The sequence below is a fragment of the Pinus tabuliformis genome, chromosome 5_1 (genome assembly GCF_031772625.1).
Source record: "Pinus tabuliformis cultivar Carrire ecotype Pingquan chromosome 5_1, CPIR1, whole genome shotgun sequence".
NCBI classification, from domain to species: Eukaryota; Viridiplantae; Streptophyta; class Pinopsida; order Pinales; family Pinaceae; genus Pinus; species Pinus tabuliformis.
In genome coordinates, this window is record NC_142305.1 from 983,610,829 (window position 1) to 983,633,663 (window position 22,835).

The 22,835-nt window shown below is 40.2% G+C and overlaps 1 pseudogene; it reads right to left on the reverse strand.

Annotated features, from left to right (window-relative positions):
- Positions 1-30: 30 nt before the first annotated feature.
- LOC149168027 (protein DETOXIFICATION 16 pseudogene) lies at positions 31-22,370 on the reverse strand (annotated as a pseudogene).
- Positions 22,371-22,835: the final 465 nt, after the last annotated feature.

The window sequence follows — 22,835 nt, forward strand, 5'->3', positions numbered from 1 at the left end:
ATAAGATTTTCCTTTGTTAGCGCAATGTTCTTAGCAACAGAACAGGTGCTCAAATGCCGAAGGTCCCCTGCCGCCAGCATGCAGTGCAAAGGCTAAAATGACAGCTATAGGCATGCCAACCACATAGTATGCCCCAAGATTTGCATAGGCACCCAACGTTTGCCATCCACATCCTCTAGCAATACCTGATAGAACACCTTGGATGGCATCCATAAATGTTGAGGGTACAAGCAGTGGCATCATGGTTGAAATGCATTCAACTACCTCTACTTCATTGCTATAAGCATAGCCCCATACATTTCTGATAGAGAATAAAATATATCCTATCATAAGAGCCTCATTGACTGCCATACAAACCCCGACACACACTGATAACTGTGCAGTGCGTGAGCGTCCAGCTCCTAGTTCATTGGAAACTCGTGTACTTACAGCAGCACCCACGCCAAAGGGGATCATATATGCAACTGCATCAGTGCTAAGACAGATGGAGAGAACTGATATCTCAAGTTCAGGCTTAGGCAACAAACCGGAGAAGAGAACAAGCATTTCAAAAGACCAGTATTCCAAGCAACGCATTACTGCAGATAGAATAGTAAGCTTAAGAAAGTTTGTAATGTCATATAAAGCTTCCCTTGAGAAAGATGTCCATGTCTTCTTGCATGCAGGGGAAGATTTAACATAAATTGATAGAAGTGCCACATTTAGCCAATTGGAAATGCTATTTGCAAGCGCAGCCCCTTTATTACCTAATCCAACTTTGAACACCAATACCCAACAAACGGGAACATGAACTTTATCATAAATATTTTTCAAATCTTTCAATCCATTGTGGCGCCCTGCTTTGTGAAAGAAGTTACAGATTGTGAAAAGACAATCCCAAATATCAAACACTCTATGACTTATAAAATTTAATAGATTCTTTGTCTAGAGGATTCAACACAAAATCTCCTGCAAGTCTCCCACATTAGTATGTACATCTTTCACAATCACCCATGAGCCAGAATTCAGAGATAACTCCCTTAATGTATTTGATGGCAATCCTACAATAGCTGCATCATCATAAGGTGTCTCCTTGAACATACTGCCACTGCTCTCATCAACATTCCTGGAGGGAAGAAGAACTCTGTACAATAAGCATGCTAGGATTTGGACCTTCACTGAAAACTCAAACAAATCCCCAGTTTCGTAGCACGCTACGAAACCACTCAAACAGGTAGCGCTGCGAAACTGCTAAAAAGAATTCTGGCGCTGCGAAAATACCCTGACTTTAAGCCAAGCTAAAAAAATTTTTACTACAGCATTTTCAGTGATAACATAACACAAGAACCAACCATGTTGCAATTCAAGTGAAACACTTTGCAGAATTATGAAGTTATCAAATGATATCATGCAAAGTTAAGCCAAAGCTCAAGGATCAAAAGAGTTAATGTAATATATATTGCATGAGGACATGCAATAGCTTCAGTTGGGGGGTATGTTGAGTCTTGAAAATGTCATTCATTTCCATTACACTTTCACTATTATGTCCATTATATCACCTCCATTTCATCTCCATTTCACTAATATGTCACCACATTCATCCCACTTTCATTATCATTGGGCCACCTTTATGTTTTTCCAATCTTTATTATTTCTAAGCCTTTTAAGTGAATTTGTGGTTAAACATTAGAAAATAATGTGCATATGCTTATACCTAACAAATGGGTTGAGATTGTTGACATGTGTAGGTTGAAAGGAGGCTTCCAGAAGACCCTTATGTGACACTCTAAGGCCAAATTCGAATTTGGTTGGAAAGAATCATGGGATCATGAGGATATGTGTCACATCTCCTAATTGTATTGTAACTCTAAAAAGACACGTGTCTTATCAGTTCCTATTTTGATTAGGACTCTAGAGGTAGAGGGAGAGATTCATGGACTATCATTAATGAGATGACTCTCATCTTTTTGTATAAATAGGAGATCTATCTCCTTCATTTGTTAGTCTTTTTAGTCCCTAGTTCTTAAGTTTGTAGTTCTTCCTTGATGGCTTTTGAAAGCTTTGGAGAACTTTGTTGTACTTTGTACTTTTGAAGAATTTGAATAAAGCTTTGATGTTCTCAACATGGAAGGAGATGTGAAGTAGATGTCATGGAGCATATTAGAATGTAAGGTAGAGTAGATTTCATTTTGTAAATATTGCTTTGTAGAATGTAAGGTAGATTAGATTTTTCATTCATGCAATTTTAATTCATACAAGTGTGTTCAATTTTGCTTTGATTTCATGACTAGTGGCATGTGTGATCATCTTGTCTATGTTGCTGACCTTTATTTTTCTGCAGTTTGATTTTCATTAGTATCATTTCTTTAACTTGCACTTTACTTTATGCTCTTAGATATCAAGTTGTTCATCTATTGATGGTTCTTTTTCCATAATCAAATAACTTTATTGGAGCCAAAATATTACTTAGTACAGCTTGGTTTAGTTTGCTTTAAGACTCACATTGCTGACTTGTTCATAACTGTTCTCACATGATAAATCTAGCTGAAAGGCAAAAAGGTTAAGAAAAGGTTAAAGTAGTGTGATTTGTCTCCTTTATGTAGTGTCACTTAGATTTCACATTGCTTAGATTAAGTTGAAGAGTTAAAATTGTGTGAGATAGTTGTTCTCACTTTTAATTGAATTTAATATAGATTTCATTTTCATTTTAAATCAGCAGCAGAGATACTGGGCCGATGCCATTAGTCCTTTATTTGATGTCTTTATTTTCCTTTAAGCATTTGATTTCATAGGTGGTAGAGGGCCCCTGCCTTGTATAGTTATCATTTTATTTCACCATGTATATTAGTTGTACATAAATTGCTTTCAAGTTGATTGTAGATTAGTGATGCACATAGCCTTTTAATGAACTAATGACGTGATAGAATCATCTTGTCCTTTTGCTGAAGCAGCAAGGATACTGGGTCTCATAGTCATTCTCTCATTATTTGATTATTGCATTTTATTTCGATTGAACTAGTTGTATATTTACACTTTTGTTTAAATACTAACTCCATCAATAACATGTTTTAAGTTGCATTAAACACTTTAGAAAAGCAACAAGAACAAAACCCCAAAAACAACATAAACTATAAAATGACGAAGTAAGAGAAAGGTTAACTAAGCACATATGGTGCACCACACTTCATCAGTTTACGATACCCGGATTGATAATTTATGTAGAGCAATTTAAGACGTTAAATTGACTAGACAATACTCCATTGAAGAATATGATTCTGTAACCATTCTTTGGACTGTTGTTAAAGATGCTTTCCACTTAATCACTAAGTAGTATTTAGAGCAACAGAGAAATTCATATAATGCTAGAGAAATAGGGCAAATAACTATGATGCTGATATTACAGATGCTAAATGTCGTGACTCAGGGATTTAATGTGAGAACAGATAAATTATAGACACTAATAGAGGCAATCTTCAAACAAACAGATACATTTGGAATGGAGTTCGAAATAAGAGCCGTTGGAAGCATATAACAAACTGAAGCATTGCAAAAAGATGCAAATCAACAGAATGATTTTAAAAGACAGTCACAGATTGGATATCTAAATTGGCTAGGGAAATAACTTGCTGAGATATTTACAAGAACACAAGGAAAAGATGGCTCATAGAAAGGAGAATGTTGTGCAGTCAAATATAACTTATGCTAAGACTGGTCACTGAGAAAATAGAGCAACAGTAAGGCACAACCTCTTACCACTTCATCCAAATGCAGTAATGATGAATATTGGATGGCGGTGACTTAAGGAGAAGCACAGAGACACAAAGGGACTCAGATCTGAAGAAAGATAACAAGAAATAAAATTTTAGTGGCATGTTTTCTCTTGATTCGGACTATGAAGGCCTCTCAATTCTGACTATGGAGATAACAATCTCGATTGAAGCATAAAAACTTGAACTCGAATACTTGGTGTATGGTTATTTGCAATCTGATTGAAAGCATTGAAATAGAGCGTCTTTAAGCATTGTTGAAGCCATGATAAATTAGTTCTGAGACATGAAGAGGGAAGAATGTGCTAATTGATGATAAAGCATCAATCCTTCTATCTTGAGTAAAAATAAGAAGAGCACTATGACAGGGGGAGTCAAAAACCCATGAAGATCTACCATTCAAGAAGAACAGAAGCAGTTTGATAGGGGGAGTCCCAGAGCACTCCTTTGCCATTGATGTCAAAGGGGGAGAGAAGAAGAATATTGCCATCAATAACAAAAGGGGAGATTGTTGACCTAGGTTGTCATTGATGTCAATATGGCAATATTCTAGATACTAGATGACAATATGAAGCCAAGGGGAAGCAGAGCAGATCCATGAAGAGACAATAGTAAGGCCATCAAGATAGCCAAGCCATAAGCAAGGGTCTGTTAACGTAGGAGTTAGCAAGAGAGGCATATTGGAGAATATCAAAGCTATCGGAGCCATCGAGGAGGCATGCATGCAGAGCTATCGGAGCACTATCGAGAGAGTATCATGGCTTTACATTTACATATCAGAGCTATCAAAGGATATATTATATATATATATATATATATATATATTTATATATATATATATATATAATATATATATATATATATATATATATTATATATAATATTATATATAATATTATTAACACTATATATAAAAACATACATATATATTATACTATTATAACACTATCAGAGGTGGTGGAAGTGTTAATGCTATCGGGCTTGTAGAACCCATATAACATCACCCCTGTGTATTTACTTGTTTATCGCTGAATGCTTTTTACACAGAGAAATCACGCTAAACACTTAGCGGATTCGTGAAAGTGGACTTGAAATATTATGCACGGGAGTGTTGAGTCTTATCGGGTTTGGCACATATTATCGCATCGTTATAAGTAAGTGGTCTACGTTAACGTCGAGCCCTGAACCTTTGTGATTTGCGATTGCTGACGTATATCGCATCGACACTTTGGGAGCAGAAGTCATAAAGTGTTAAGCGGCCCATTGTAATCGCCGATGGCGATTAGCGATATCGCATCGGACCTCCGCCAAGGGCAAGTGTCGATTGCGATGAATGTTGTGGACCCAATGCAACATTACACTTGAATTAAATGCTATATCGCATCAACCATATCGGAAGTGATCATTGTAAGTTATAACGGAATGGTGTGATATGCTGCGACTGCTGATTGCGATTTCACTGCGAACCCGATGTAGTTATAGATGAGGGTGCAATAAATTTTGAAGTCTGCCCTTAGCGCTTCGCTCGTGGTTTTTCTCATATGTCATGTGTATTTTAATATTGGCCTTGCGCGCGGTTTAAAGGCTAAAATGCTTTAAGAAATCCTCCCGATAGTTTAGGAGGCTGAACTAAAGCCGATTGCGATTGCGATTGGGATGTGGCATGTCCGTTAAACAAAACTGTCTCTGTGTATGCCCATTATCATTGAAAAACGGGGCTCTATTATAGTTTGAACAGGCAATAGTTTTGCTATGTGTGGTTGGTCCTCGTCATTGAATCAACGTGTCTCAGGAGTGTTGGTGAGCACGAAGAGATTGAGGAAGCCATAGCGACCAAGGAGGGAAGTTGAAGGATCAAGCGATGTAGAAGAAACTACAGAGACCGAGGAGGAAGCAAAAGAGCCAGTGAAAAGAGGAAACTAATTGACAAAGGCATGAGGAATGCATAAAAACAGGAAAAACAGAAAACAATGTGGCGATTGAACATTGTTGAAATAAGTTGGAGGAAACAGAGGCAGTGTGGGGGTCCAGCAGTACAGGAAAGGGCCGAAGGACCAACAGGAAAGGAGGCACTCAAAGGATGGGAATCTCTGCTGATCGTATCACCCTGTGAAAGACTCAAACCTATGATGAATAAATCAGGCATACAATGGAGTGTGAAGAATAAATCTGTGATGTAGTGAATAAAGTTTTGTTTAACATTATTTGAAGGGAGAAATAGCCAGCAGAGAAGCAGTCATGTTGAAGCATTCGCTATGACATTAGAACAGATGCTTGAACATAAAGTTGTTCTTTATACAGATCTTAGTGCAGCTAACAGTAGATTGACTAAAGTTGTGTGAAGACATTATCAGAGAGCACAAAGGCTATCAGAGACTATGTGTGATAATATGAAGAGTTGTAAAGACTCCTTCATGAGAAGATTGGTTGTCATTGAAGTTGTAGCATGGAGACTACAACGAAGCTGTAAACAGACAGAACTCAATAATGAAGAGTTCTGAAAGCAGGACATCACTATCAAATGTGCCTTGACAAGATTGGGTCGGAACCCTTGAGGCTGGTGCCTCAGAAGTAAGTAGGATTGGAGTTCTTGGGGCTGGTGCCTCAAAAGTAGGAAGGATTGAAGTCCTTTGGATTAGTGCCTTAGAAGTAAGAAGGATTGGTGTCCTTGGGACTAGTGTCTCAGGAACTGGAAGGATTGAAGTCCTTGGGAGTTGGTGCTCCTAAGTCCAAGATTGTTGCCTTGGCGAAATAGAGTTGGAGCTCTGGAGGTTGGAGCCTCCCAAAAGTCTAAGTTGGTGCTTGGCAACTGATTGCAACCACTTATATACTGTATCTATTTTTTCTGCAAAGATTATATTAATAAAATCATTTATTCTTGTTGTTCATCTTGTGTTTTGAATATAAATGTTTTAACTGGTAAAACAATAGTCGAAAAAAGAAATATTGATTCACCCCTCCTCTCAGTATTTCCAACACATCAATGTCATAAAACATGCTCATAACTAACATATAACCAACATAAATATCAAGATTACATCTGCCATAAATGTCTCATATGAACCAGTACATTTGCTCATAAATTACCAAGGAGAAATAGTTCTCATTAATGAATTAAAAAGCCAACCTTGTATGGGACTACCACGTTCCACTTGATCGTAGATTGGCTGAACCATTTATTTCTTTCAACCAATCACCCCCTGCCATATTCCAAGCATGAATGTGGGACTTATAACCAAAATCAACCAGGGCTTCTCAAGGCTACACCACCTCACCCTCAACAATAGAACCAGGCTTTACCGTAATCCCCACTGGATCACTAGGCCATAAATAATAATCATACAATAGCAGGATTTACCACAATCCTCACCGGATCACGAAGCCAAAAACAAGCATGGATGTCATTGGATCTCTCCACCTACACTGTGAGTAATTTGTTCGTCCCAACCTCTCGGCTTTACCGTGTATCTTGTCATTACCAGTCAAGGGATTCCTAGGCCTACGAGGTCTCCACCCTCTGGTATTTACCGTGTATCCCATCTCGAGATTCCTAGGCCCAATCAAGGGTACTCACCACTGAGCTTTACCGTGTATCCCGCCATTACCAATCAAGGGATTCCTAGGCTTAATTGAGGTGTTTCACATTCAGGATTTACCATGTATCCCACCCCAGGATTCCTAGGCCTTGTAATAATCCTAAGACCACCCCACTTAGCTTCGAGTCCATCCAGAAATCTAGCTCAACGACATACAAAAGAATCCACCACACCATGGCTATCCACCACACCATGGCTATCCAGAAATGGCAAGGCTAGGATGAAAAACATTGTCACACCTGGCAAATACCATGCCCATGACAGTAAGAGAACCAAGAACACACATGCATAACCTTGCAGGCTAATTCTAGAAAGGAAATCATACATGAAAATCGATACTTGCAAATAATCTCATTGTAGTTGCTAGATCTTTCTCTTCCTTGTTTGATCTTTGTTTCCTCTTGCCTTCTTTTTCCTTTCTTGATCCAATGTTTAAGTGCTCCAAGAAAACTCTGTCTAAGAGTGAGAGAGAGAGAGAGAGAGAGAGAGAGAGAGAGAGAGAATAAAGAGAGCTCCAAAATTGAACTAATAAAAGGTACCAACTAATCCTGAGAAACCTTTTTATTAATGAGCCCTTTATTTTCTTCTTTTTCCATTATTTTCCTTCATTTTCCTCCCCACATGTAACATGTGACTTTTCACCTTCCTTTTCTCCTAATTTCCTTTATTTTCTTAAATAAAATGTTAATTAATGTCATTTTGTCTTTCCAAAGCCTTTGCCAATTTCCTTAGCCATAATAAACCAAATGAACACCCACACTAGGATGCTTTTGCCCAACATTCAGCTTGGAATAAGTGTCTCATAACTGTGGTTAAATTTTCACCATGGATGATACAGAACCCTCCCCCCTGGGGAACACCGTCCTCGGTGTTCATTGACACCTACAACTAACAAGACTGCTAAAAGAAAAACATATTTCCTATGGAGCTTTATAACTTAGCTCGATGCAGTATTTACAATGATTAACCTGCTGAGAAGTGAACCAACATGACAACATAGCTACATGATAACAATAATGACATGACACCCATACCGCTTATTGGAGCTTTATAACATAGCTCATGGTGGTATTTACATCCATATACATATGTAGATATACATATGTACATATACCAAAAATATCACCAAACATATACCAAAAAAAGTTGCTCAACCAGCAAATAGGGAAGGATACATAGCCTGCATCTTATCCGCCATCTCCCATGTAGCTTCATCGGGCCCAAAGTGCTTCCACTGCACTTTCACCTGCTCGATTGCTCGGTTATGGAGCATAAGCATTTTTCTCTACAATATACGTTGAGGTTCCGGCTCAAATTCTCCATCTAGCTCCACCTGCAATACAAATCATTCAATCACATGATCAACGTCTTTAACATACTTCTTAAGCAATGACACGTGGAGAACATCATGGACTTTCGTTGTTGGAGGCAGTGCAAGTCGATAGGCCACTGGTCTGATCCTTTTAAGTATCTTGAAAGGTCCACAAAACTGAGGTGTCAACTTGGCACACGATCCAATACTCAAGGAAGTTTTCTTTAGCTTGATGTGCAAGTACACATGTTCCCCAACCTAAAACTCCTTAAACAACCTGTTTCGATCTGCATAAATTTTATGTTTTTCCTATGCTGCTTTTAGATTCTTCTTGATTACCATGAGTATTGTACTCGAACTCGACCAACGGAATATACTCCTCCCATATCCTCTATTGATGCATCACATACATCCTCAACATGTCCTCCAATATCTTGTTGACCCTCTCTGTCTGTCCATCTGTTTGCGAATGATAAGTTGTGCTAAAGGCCAACTATGGAGTCTGTACCCAAACATGCAAACAACTCTTTCCAAAATATAGAAGTGAACTTTGCATCCCTGTTAGACACAATCTTATTCGGAACACCATGCAATCTGACGACATATCTAATGAATAATTGTGCTACATCACTGGTTGAATAAGTGGACTTCATTAGAATGAAGTGTGTTGCCTTTTATAGCATGTCCACCACAACCATAATGGAATCATGTTGTCTAGATGTCCCTGGCAAACCTGTAATGAAATCCATGGAAATGACCTCCCATTTCCACTCTGGAATCAGAATCGGTTCTAATATTCCACCTGGATGTTTACACTCTACCTTCACCTGTTGACAGTCAAAGCACCTAGCCACAAACTCTGCCACATCCTTCTTCATATTTAGCCAATAATAGAACTTCTTCACTGCAGTCAATGTCTTCTGATATCCTGGGTGTCCTAAATATGGTTTCGCATGAAACTCCCTCAAGATAATCTTCTTGAGCTCACTATTGTCTGGAACATATATCCTGTCCCTAAATCTAATCAAGCCATCTGCTGAGAGATGATAGTCCACATCCTGTGCACCTGTACCACTACCTATACTTGTACCTGTACTCTATTGTAACTTGTGCCTGAGCTCCATGTACCTGTTATCTTGTTGACCTGCCTGTAAGATCTGATCTTGTAGATCTGTCCCATAAGAACTCATAGTTGCAATGTGATTTACCTGTACCCACCTTCTAAGAGCATCTGCAACCCTGTTCTCCTTTCCCTTGATGTACCCGATCTCAAAGTCAAACTCAGTGATTGTGGCCAACCATCTAGCTTGTCTGGCATTTAGATTCAGTTGGTCAAACAAGTATCTCAATGTAACAGCCCTAGTGAAAATTCATGTAAAAATGTATATAAGGCCACGGATGATGGGACACATATTCCAAGTTGAATGGTGGGGGAAACATCCTAGTGGGCATTTATTCGGGTTTATTATGGCTAAGGAAATTAGCAAAGGCAATGGCTTAGGCTTTGGAAAGGAAAAATGAAATTTTTGGCACATTTACATATGAAAGTAAAGGAAATTAGGAGAAAAGGAAGGTGAAAGGTCACAATTTGCATTTGAGGAGGAAAATGAAGGAAAATAATGGAAAATGAAGAAAATAGAGGCCTCATTGATAAAAAGGCTTCTGAGGATCAATTGGCGGGTTCTTGGTTCAAGCTTGGCCAGTTCAGTTTGAAGCTCTCTCTCTCTCTCATACTTAGATACTTAGATTTTTCTTGGAGCACTCTTGGAGGGTGTGGCATACTTAGATATATATATATATATATATATATATATATGTTGTACTTGTTTGCTTACTACGGCACAAATGTTTCTGTTTTTGAGTTTCGCATGTTTCATAAATTTATATCCAACACATAATTAGCTAATGCATCTGTGTATGTATTCATGTGCCTAGGAATATGATGATATGTAATGTAATCAAAAAAATTCTCTAGTAGACGAATACGTAGATACATTCTCAAGATCTGAGGGTTTCTAAAGGAATATTTCCAGTTGAGTTGAAGAACAACAAGCTGTGAAACAAGGTTGACAACCAATTCCCGGATGCCAAGAGCAATAGCTTCTGATAATAATTCGATGATCGCGCTATACTCAACGATGTTATTAGTTTTTCGACCTAGATAAACACCTTGAAGATCAATCAACTCACCATGGGGGTCATAGATGGCCCATGCCGCAGATGATAGATTATGGGTACTACAGCAAGCACCATCAGTGAAACCGACATGAGGGGACACCGACATCTGCAAAGCAGGCAAAAATATAATAAGCAGAGAAGTTTCTTGCCAAATAACACACCAAACCACACTGTACAAAAATGAATGACACACTATTGTACAAAAGTAACCATGCAAGATGACCTAAGCATAGTACTTTTTGAGAGAGTCCATGCTCGGACTCAGGTAATCAATCAACATAGATGAACACCGGAGTTTTACCATTGACATGATGAGTAAGCATCGACTCGGCCAAATAATAGAGTAGAATTCATATAAGGTTGTGCCCCCATGACCCCTAGGCGAGGGAGGGTTACGAGTCAGATGACAATCCCATTGCAAGAATGGGCAATCGATAAAAACTCGGGGAGGGAGAAAAAACCTAAATCCATGAAGAGATAAAGGTGCCTGCAGTTGAAATATCTTGACAATGTCAGGAGAAACTGACATGTCAATAGGCAGCGGAGAAGAGAACTTCTCAAGATACATAGACATAACCATCGGGCCAGAACTAAGCCATGGGGAATGAGAAGACACATCGAGAGATGAACTCGAAATAGGATGATCAGAGGATACGAAACTTGAGGCCGAAAGAATTTCCACATAATTGATTTCGGCCGGACTTAGTGGCATAACCTTGCCCCATGTTGTTATAGACATTTTTGGGAACTACAACCCCAAGCATGAAATGTCCATAAACCAAGGGCTCCTAAGTCCCTAAAAGTGTTGTTCTAACCCCTAAAGGAACAAGGTCAACTGATTACAGCTTCTCCCATAAGTTCTCCATGAAAAACTAGTCAGAACTGGTCAAAACTGGATCATTTCACTTGCTCCATGGCCAGGGTGCGATGCATCGCACCTTGTACACACGGGAAGCGCGTTGCATTTCAAAAATCCCTTCTATGGGGTGCGATGGACGGAGAAAGACAAGTGGCGGAGACAATTTGCGAGGTGGATGATCATGGAATCTTCCATAAACTTCTCCTCGGACACTTGCCTCTCAGAATCGCCCAAGGATGAGTAAGAGATCAATGAGATCTCCAAGTGGCATCAAGAACTATCAGAGAGAAGACACTAATCAGAAACCCAAAGCTGACTCACACCTCTGCAAATATCTATATATAGATCTCTCATCCTAGAGATCCAGAGGTTGGAGGCTGGAATTTTGCATATTGTAAGGAATTGTTGTTGGTTTCTTGAGACAAACATCAGATTGTTGGGTGATCTAAGCTTTGTATGCGGTGAAGAGGGGCTTCCTTGCTGAGAGGTTGATGCTGGGTCAGAACAACTGGTTGTAACTCCTCTTGGCTCTTTCTTGTTTATCGATAAAAGCTATTCAAGTTTTCCTCCATGCTCTTGTGTCATTGATGTTTGCTACATTTGTATGGTCAATTTACATCTGATCCTAGATTGTTTATGATTATAGATCCATGTCTTTGTATAGTGCTATGCTACTGTGATCTTACAGGTACTTTGTGAAGCTGGACGTGCAAGGGAGCAGGTAGCGAAAGACTATCAAAGAAGAGAAGAATCAAATCAGGAGATTAGCGTAAGACAGAGGTTGGTCTTCTTGTTCTTCTATGTTTATAATTCATAAAGGAAAAATGAAAGTAGCTTTTCTCTGTTTGTTTCTAAGGCAGCTGTCACACCTTAGTGGGATAGAGCAGTTCTATATAGACACTTTTCCCTGTAACAAAATGGCGCCTCCGTTGGGGAGGAATTAGTTTGTTTGTTTATCATTCTTTGTTGTCTGTTTCATAAACTTACAGGTAGTATTCGAACTGCATTTTCCATAACATATGCAAAGTAGATAAATGCTACTTCAATCCATCTACTGGATCTGTTTATGATTTAAACAACTGATTCACAAACTATCTGATTGCCCTTGTGATAGCTCTTAGATCCTCCTTAGATCTACCCCTGATTGTCGCATTACTGATTGCTTTTTGCTCGGCCAAAACCCAAGAACTGAACTGCAAACTGTGACCCGGAACCCAAACAGAATCTCGTTTCTAGCCCAGTGCAGGTACTGTTAGGAGAATCTAAACTTCAGCGCACTTCTCAAGTGGACAAGGTGCGCTGCATTTCAAATTCTCTGTGTTACAGGTGCGCTGATCAGACTAGGCTCTGTGCAGTTTTGGTTTCTGTGATTCATTCTTTCAGTTCTATTCCTGAATTTTGCTACCTGTGATCAGTATATGTCTGTTTGAAACCCCTTTTCCTTGTTGTTCTTCCACCTCCTTTGTACAAAAGAACTGTAGATGTTTTTATGTGTTTGTTGAGTCATTTTCAGTTCTCCTTTGCAAAAGTAGCATAATCGTACTGTCGTCCTTTGATTTGAAACAGTCACAAGTGTCGATTTCGATCATAGGAAAGAGTTTAATTGCTGTTGATGGTCGATTATCCTGTTACTATTGTTTTTGGTCTGAACTTGTAATTTTCTAGTGTCAAGAACAAGTATTCATTTCAAAATCGTAAGGTGTTGTGATCGTCTCCATTTTTTATTTCGAAAAGAAACTTGTTGATATTTGTCACTTGAAAAGAAATTCAGATTTGTGCATCAACTTTCTTTTTAGCATTCATATACTAAGAAAGTCGAAAACAAATACATGCATGTGCATTTGCATATAGACAGTCTGATTGGCTTGATTTAGGAAAGTGCATTTAGAGTGTGCTCTTTGCTCTTTGTGAAAAGATTCTGTCTTTCTTTCCTTAGTAGCTAGGATTTTCATTGCACAAAGAAGATAAAAAGTTTGTTTATCATCTTAGATTGCATTTTAGTATTACATCTACATCTCACGGTGAACCTGAAAGGCAAACTTCATAAACAAGATCAACTATAAAATAAATTCAATGAATCTAACAACGTTTTGGAACTTAACGCACAACATTTAAAGTCTAGGCTAGAGACGTATTCCGGCATCGTAAAGCCTGGTAACTGTTGTTCTCACTGATGGTTGGGTGATTCCTCCACTTTGAGGTGATAAGTGCCAGTACGGACTTGTGCTCCCACGTACCGTCGAGTATATTTTAGGAGACCCCAATAGGCTTAATCCTTTATCCATAGGAAGCCGTGTCTGCCGCCCTATCGATCGCAATGCACTGAACACAACATTCGGGAAGATTGACTGCCATACCGTAAAAAGTATTCTGCAGTTTTGCGATTGGTTTGGTAATCCCTCTACCTAGATTTCCAGAGCAGTCCCTTTCGTTCCTTTTCAGACTCCTTAACAGAAAAGGTCCATCTGAGCACTTGTCACTTCAGGCTCATTAAAAATCGAAGGCGACTAGAGTCATCTTTTGTTTTTTCTCGACTCTTAAAAATTGAAAAAACAAGTTGTGTCAAAGCGTCTAAAATTCATCTAATTCGGAAACATATTTCCCCTTTATTTTGAGTTGATCGAGTAATCCGCAATGGTGGAAGGAAGTCAATCGAAATCGCTAGAAAATCTTTTGGATAGACTAGATATGTCTGAACAACCATCGACATCCAGGACTGTGTCATCCGACTCAGCAGCAGCAGAACCTCCTTCTGCTACTCCAACAATGTTCGCCGGTATACCATCCGTCCCGGCAAGTTATCAACAACAAGCCGGAGTCCAATCAGGGACTGTTTCGACGACATTGTTAGTTCCTATTTCTTCATCCGGATTATCATCTGGTATTTCTTATGTTGAAACTCAACAAATTGATCCAATGAGTCTTCAAAGGCCAATCTACCCTTTAAGTACTGGATTTCCACCATATGGAGAGCAGTATGCCTTTTCATTGTTCCCTCCCGGAGAACAACCATATGGGAGTTTACAACAAAGTTCAGGTCAATCTGGAATTACATCCAGCGGTTGGGTACCAATACTGCCTCAGCAACCAAGGGTTGTATATTCAATGCAACCAGTCCACCCTGTTTCGAATATTCCCACTATACCTGCTATGGTGACTGCATCGCAAGTACAAGCGCTACCTGTTGTATGTCAACCTCAAGTTTCTCAGGTTGCAATACAACAGCCTCTTGTCTCAACGACTCAATCACAACCTCAGGTTAGTGCCTCCTTATCTGGAGCGACTGAGGCTCAAACAAGTACTATGACTCCTCATCTTGGTCAATCATCCAGTATCGGGCAACAACAAATGGTCCAACAACCATGGCTGGTTCAATCTCAACAACCGCAATTTCAACAATCATATCAAGGACCTGAGCAACAAGTCTTTGTAAGTAATGGGCAACCGCATTTCCAAAGCGGTTATCAACGACCATATTATAATGGTTATGCCCATCAACCTTGTCAAAGTTGCCAGCATCAAATACATTATGTTGGTATGCAAAGACCCACTGCTCAGGCGATTCCATCTTATCCTGGGTATGCTTCGCCTGACCTGAATCAACAGTTGCCCTTTGTAGCAACTCTAGAATTACCAGATCTAAACCGGCTGACGAATGATCCAATTGCTTATGCCCCTTGGTGGCCAGCGATTCCGTATAAACTTCCCTCAGATATTCCTAAATCTAATGGAAATTCGGGTGAAGACCCATCGAATCATGTGATGACATTTCACCTGTGGTGTTCATCAAACACCCTAAACGATGATTCAATTAGGCTTCGTCTTTTTCAGAAGACGTTAACCGGTCCAACAGCAAAATGGTATATCGAGTTACCCAGAGCTTCGTTTGACAACTTCAGTACCCTAGCCACAACCTTTTTAACCCATTTTCAGTTACCGATAAGGTACGAAACGGGAACAGAACTTCTTACTAATTTCAAACAAACAATGGCCACTCACATATCTGATCATATTCATGAGTGGCGACGTCGTCGTAGAATGGTAAAAACGTATGTTCCTGATCAACTTTTAGCTGAATGGTTTATTAAGTCTTTGTTACCTTCCGTTACAGAAGATGTGGCAAAAGGGGGAGTCGTCACCGAAGAGCAAGTTATTTCTCGTGCGCAATATTTAGACTTGATCTATACTCAGTCTGGCACGCTCTACGATAAAATACCTGATGCTCCTAGACCGGAATTTTTCGTTCCTCCCCCTCCTAAATCAAACAAAGACTCTCATGCCAGTGATGGCGTGATAGGTACGACAAACACGAAATCGACAAAGGCTACATCTAAGAAAGCCCGTAAGATTTCTGATGAAAATGCAAATGAAAAACTTCTTGCCTCGGAAGTAAATGTCGTGTCGACCGACAAGGGCAAGCAACTGAAGCAACCAGGGGGCAAGAAGAAAAAGAAAGGGAGAAAAAAGAAGCAGGATGAGTCATCTCCTGAAAAACCTTCTCCAAATCCTTCTGGGCAAAGGAAACCCCCTGCGGGGTGTCATATATGCGATGAGGATCATTGGACGAGAGATTGTCCACATAAAGTTGAAGTCAAGAAACTCTTTAAGAGTTTAAAAACCTCAGCAGTATTGACTAATCCGTTTCCAAACCCGGGAACCAAACTGGTTGCTAATCAAAATGCTTCTCGATCCCAAGTGCTTATGTTGTCTATCTCAAAGCAGCAAAATGATGCTTTGACAAGGAATAAATATTACGGGAATCCACAGCTGTCGAATAACAAGGCTAATGAACAACCTAGTAGTTCGACAACAACTTTGACCAAAGTTGTGCCACCCATCATTCCTGAACAAAGAATAAAGTCGCCAAAGGGAGTAGTACACAAATTTACATTTAATCCTCGTGCAAAAATAGCACAGAATTGTCCGCTATGTCGACACTTGAGGTACCGAAAAATTGCCTCTCCCAAGAGCAAGCTTTATTATCAGCAATAGGTGGGATTGACCCAATGGATTCCAATCTTGTGGCCTTTGATCATAAAGGATATGACCCTCAGTTACCAGCTCAACTAGCTTTCAAAGCCCTCAACAAAACTGTTCATCGAACAATTATTGATGAGGGGCCATCCACATGTATTATGTCGATGAGTTGCTGGAAAAATTTAGGCTCACCACCCTTGTTGCGATTGTCAACAACATTAAAAGCATTTGATGGACGATCATACACTCCATATGGGATTTTAAGTAACTTGCAAGTTGAACTGGGGGGTAAAACAATAGAAATTGATGTTGAAGTAATCGACGGAAACCTCGATTACAACATCCTACTGTGAAGGCCCTGGATATATGCCATGGCCGCAGTTGTGTCGACCTACTTCAGGAAGATTGCATTTCCCTTCCAAGGAGGAATTACAATCGTCTACCAACAAACATTTCTCCCCAACAGTTCGCAAGTTACGGGAAGCATTCCAATGATCCATGGAAGCAATCATCCGCTCCAAAATATCGGAGTAGGTCTCCTAAAAGACCCTGCCTTAATGGGTACTTTTGCCCTACCGCCTCCGAGTAATCTGGCGGAAGTGGCCACAGTGGAATATGAAATCTTCTATATCTAATGGATTCAGAAGATTCCTAAACATTTTGTCAGCATGGATCATCGCCATTTTAGAAATATTGTAGCAATCAATTTTCTTGGCCTGGGGGCAAACCCAAATCAACGCTCATCGAGTGTTTGGATAGATAGGTCTAAAGGAATATGGCACCTCTTCAAATCCTTCGTCGCATGTACATTCAACAGACGAAGGAATCATGCATTCAATGATAGGAGAGGCACCATGGGAAGATTACCACCATTGCTCCCGTCTTCCAAATTACCACGAAGATTATTCCAGCAACCTTAATCATCCTTCAGTTTTTGATTCTCTATCAAATACTGTAAATATGGTGGATTCCGAGGACGGTTCTTATCTCGTGTCGACCTCATTAAAAAATGAAACAAGGAGTCATGAGGATAGTTCTTTTACAGTGTCAACCTCATTAAAAAAAGAAACAAATCCCTTCCAAATCTCAAAGGTAAACCTTCATTCCAACCACCGAGTTGAATGCAATGAAGCTTGGGGGGCATGCACCTCGATTTGCGTTATTATGTTGGGGGCATGCAAACTTATCACGAGAAGTGTTACTGCAGGGTTCAAGCTCGTTAAAAAATAAACCCGCCACGAGGAGTGTTACTGCAGGGTTCAAGCTCGTTAAAAAATAAACCCGCATCGAGAAGTTTTAGCACATAGTTCAAGCTCGTTAAATAATAAACATAAGACATGAGCAAATGTTTCCCCCCGCGTTTAAGCTCATTAAAAAATGAACTATTCACCAGTAAATAACCATCATGAATGTAGTACTTCAGCCATTAAAGCCTTGGTCGTGTTTGCACCATCACCTCCGCTTTTACATTGGCCGATCATTCACCTCCATTTGATTGTTTACCCATTTTGAGGAACAACTGCGAAGAGTGATTTCACTAGCCATCCTTGTAACACTGCCGTGATTGGAAAATTCCAAACCTTACCTGGAATCAGTTGCTATCCATTTTATCACTCGTTCCTCAAAAGACGAGTCTCCTTTAAGCTCTTTTCAACTGACTCGTAAAATATGAAAAGATTGCCGAGCCATTGGCCTCTCCAGCTCGTTAAAGGGACCGGAAGTGCTATCTCTCCTCTAAATTTTAATCTTTTTGGACCTGAGAGATTATTACACAAAAAGATCGAGCGCTTGTTTTGTTCGGCTCGTTAAAAAGTATCGAAAATTCATCCCTTCCGTATTGTTTTATACTTTTTCGGACTTAAGGGATTAGATGACGAAAAAGGAATTTTGGAGTTACCTTTACGTTCCTTTTCAGACTCTCTAAAATTGAAAAGGACCGAGTTATCTTTGTCGTTAAACTCGTTAAAAGTTTAATAGCGACAAACTTGTCTATAGATGAGAACGAGTTTCACTATCGCTAGGCTCGTTAAAACATAGCGATGGGTTTGCCTGAAGGGCAAATTATAGAACAAGCATATGTTATCCTCCTCAAGCTTGACAAAAATAAAGAGGTACTGGTCAACAATGACTGGGGAAAAATTGGGAAGAAAACTTGAAGAAACTTTGTTGGTAGCAAGTCGCTCTTGAACATGACACTTTCACTCCGCATCCAAGTCAGGTTGGGTTGTTTCATTCACCGGTCACATCGCCATGGTCCCATCACACCATCCACATTTGGGGTAATGCTACCAATCCATCATGTCAGTGTCGCCGATATGTTCAAGAGAAGTCATTCAGAGATTTCACCTGTGTCTCACCCGCTACAATACATTCATACTCCATTCTTTCATGACCGCCACCCTGAACCGTATGTCATCAGATCGTTTTCACCTCCATTAAAATCATTTGCTCCATTTCGTGTCACTGATGTGGGATTCATTAAGGCCCTCCTGTGACGGATCGCTTCTTGTCGACATCAACTCATTATCCAAGAAGTTGATCTAGGAACACCCCATTCAGTACTTTGAAGCTTGCATGCCTCAATGGCAAGTTTCTCACTTCCGGCGACAGGTTTACATCAATGACCTTCGACTGAAAGATTTTGCGTGGTGTTCGACGCCAAGTCCTTTATTCACACCACGTGAATTGTATTGCAGTACCTTGAGGGTCATTATCATTATCGGTGATTCCTCTCGCGCTTGTTAACAACTTACATCATTGGATGGTAATCAAGCGATGTCTTTCCGTGTTCGACTCCAGAACATCTCTCACATGGATCGACTTGTACTTCGAGTGAAGATCGAACGAGATTGATGACCCCAGATCTAGTTTCATCCATCCGGGCTGCGATATATATTCAGGGAAATAAAGACATCAAATGTACATCATTGCCGCGCAGATAATCATCCAATCAAAGGGATGATGGCTCTACCAGAATCATCAGTCTACACTCAGACGATTGTCTGTCCTATGTACATGAAAATGAATTCATAAAGTTGAACATGGGAATGCCCGCCTCAGCTAGATCATGAAAATATTATGAAGATAATGTATTGTATTGTATCTTATTACAGGTCTCCTCCCAGCTTGAAAGAACTTCGGATCCTCATAATAAAGCATTTCACCCGACATCAAAAGATTAACGACTTCATGCTTTAGGGGGCAACTGTTATAGATATTTTTGGGAACTACAACCCCAAGCATGAAATGTCCATAAACCAAGGGCTCCTAAGTCCCTAAAAGTGTTGTTCTAACCGCTAAAGGAACAAGGTCAACTGATTACAGCTTCTCCCAGAAGTTCTCCATGAAAAAATACTCAGAACTGGTCAAAACTGGATCATTTCACTTGCTCCATGGCCAGGGTGCGATGCATCGCACCTTGTACACATGAGAAGTGCGTTGCATTTCAAAAAGCCCTTCTATGGGGTGCGATGGACGGAGAAAGACAAGTGGAATAGACAGTTTGCGAGGTGGATGATCATGGAATCTTCCAGAAACTTCTCTTGGGACACTTGCCTCTCAGAATCGCCCAAGGATGAGTAAGAGATCAATGAGATCTCCAAGTGGCATCAAGAACTATCAGAGAGAAGACACTAATCAGAAACCCAGAGCTTACTCACACCTCTTCAAATATCTATATATAGATCTCTCATCCAAGAGATCCAGAGGTTGGAGGCTGGAATTTTGCATATTGTAAGGAATTGTTGTTGGTTTCTTGAGACAAACATCAGATTGTTGGGTGATCTAAGCTTTGTATGAGGTGAAGAGGGGCTTCCTTGCTGAGAGGTTGATGCTGGGTCAGAACAACTGGTTGTAACTCCTCTTGGCTCTTTCTTGTTTATCAATAAAAGTTATTCAAGTTTTCCTCCATGCTCTTGTGTCATTGATGTTTGCTGCATTTGTATGGTCAATTTACATCTGATCATAGATTGTTTATGATTATAGATCCATGTCTTTGTATAGTGCTATGCTACTGTGATCTTACAGGTACTTTGTGAAGCTGGGCGTGCAAGGGAGCAGGTAGCGAAAGACTATCAAAGAAGAGAAGAATCAAATCAGGAGATTAGCGCAAGACAGAGGTTGGTCTTCTTGTTCTTCTCTATTTATAATTCATAAAGGAAAAACGAAAGTAGCTTTTCTCTGTTTGTTTCTAAGGCAGCTGCCACACCTTAGTGGGATAGAGCAGTTCTATATAGACACTTTTCCCTGTAACACATGTATCAACAAGATCCGGTGAAGGTATGACCCAAGGATAAGATTTGACTGAGATCATGTTGACAGAGGCAACATGAGGAGGTGGGAGTGGAAAAATTCCCATCAAAGCAGGAGCTTTAAAAAGCCCTACCCCCACACTCTCATAAGGAGCACCGGTGTGCTTGACATACAAAACATTGTCATCTGAGGAGGAAGAGGCAAAGCGAGACAGTTGGTCGACTATGACTATCTTCCCTTGATGGGGAAAATGAATCACACAGAAGAGGGAGGAGGCTACAACATGCATGGAATGGGTCCAACTCCGTCCGAATAGAAGATTATAATTGAGATTAGCGTCAACGATCTCTACTTCAATGTGTATTGTCTTGCCCTCCAAAGTAATAGTAAGATTGGGTAAGACACCGAATGGTCGCGAAATCACACCTGTCGAAAGCTTCCACAGCATTATGGGACTGGTTCAGAGTAGGAGAACCAATTTCCTTCCAACAAGCGACTGACATGATGCAGGCAAAGGCACATCCACCGATGACGGTCCTATGAATGGTTTTCTCATTGATGATTACCCGAATGAGAAAGGAAATTTGATGAGGAAGACGCAGAACATGGTTTTCTAGATCAAAACATATCAGATTTGAATCAGTAGGATCAATACCCCCAATAGCTGACAGTAATGATTTCCGTTGAGATGGGCAGCTTTGTAGTACCTCGAGAGCAGACATAACTGATGGTGCCTGAGCCAAATCCTCAACAATATTATAGTGTTGAGCGGCTCGAGCATTGGGATTGTACGAGGACTTTCATAGCACACCTCGAGAAGGTGGTCGAACGACGGAATCAGGGTTAGGTCGCTCTATATGAAGAGGACTAGAACTTGACCGAGTAGAAGAAGAAGGGGTAGCTTCTTTTTCTTTCCATGTTGTCAGGGCAAGAGTTTGATAATCTTTTGATCTAGTAGCCACATTAATGGGTGTACTCATCATGAACACTTGTGAACCTAAGGAAATAGATGACTGAGGTTGGTCTACCATTTGGGTCTGTTGGGATGGAAACAACTCTTTTAGGACAGTTGGGGTCCCTTTGAGCAAACAACTAACTTCGAATCGTCTAGGACAATCCTTAGTATAGTGATCTTCCTCACAAATGAGGCACGAATACTTAGGCTTCCGTTGAGAAGCATCACCAGTAGAGGACTTAGGAGGACCCTATTTTGGGGCATCGTCTTTACCCTTGCCTTTTCCATTCTTCTTACCTTTCGAGGATTTGTCCGTTGTGGTATACTGAACAACATGGACCTTTGAGGTTTTACCAGGGCCATGCGAATTACAAGAAGACTCATTGGAAGCAGTGTTGGAGACTGACTTCTGTTTGGAAGGAGATTTTACAGGGGTCAGAGTAACTGAACCAATTACTCCATCAACAGGAGGGGTAGCGGGAGACTTAGATGTCATCATGTCAGATGATGGTCTGGGCGCATCGGGTAACACATCATATAATGTGCTAGACTGTGAATAGACAAGGTCTAGATACTGGGCACACGCGATGGCTTGTTCCTCAGTGACACATCCTCCCATAGCTATGTCCTCAGCAATTTTGTTGACGAAGGATTTGGTGAACCATTCGGTCAACAACTGATCAGCAATATCGAACTTAATCAAGCGACATCTACACCTCCATTCATGGATATGATCAGAGATGTGGGTCACAATGTCTTGCTTGAGCGACGTTAACAGATGGGTGTCGGTTTCATAATGAACCAGCAATTGGAAATGTGTGAGAAAGGCCATGGCGAAAGTGTTAAAGTCATGATAGGTATTCTAAGGGAGCTCAATATACCACTTGGCTGCAACTCTTGTAAGAGTTCGTTGGAAAAGACGAAGATGAATGGAATCATCAATGTAGGAATTCGAGGAGCA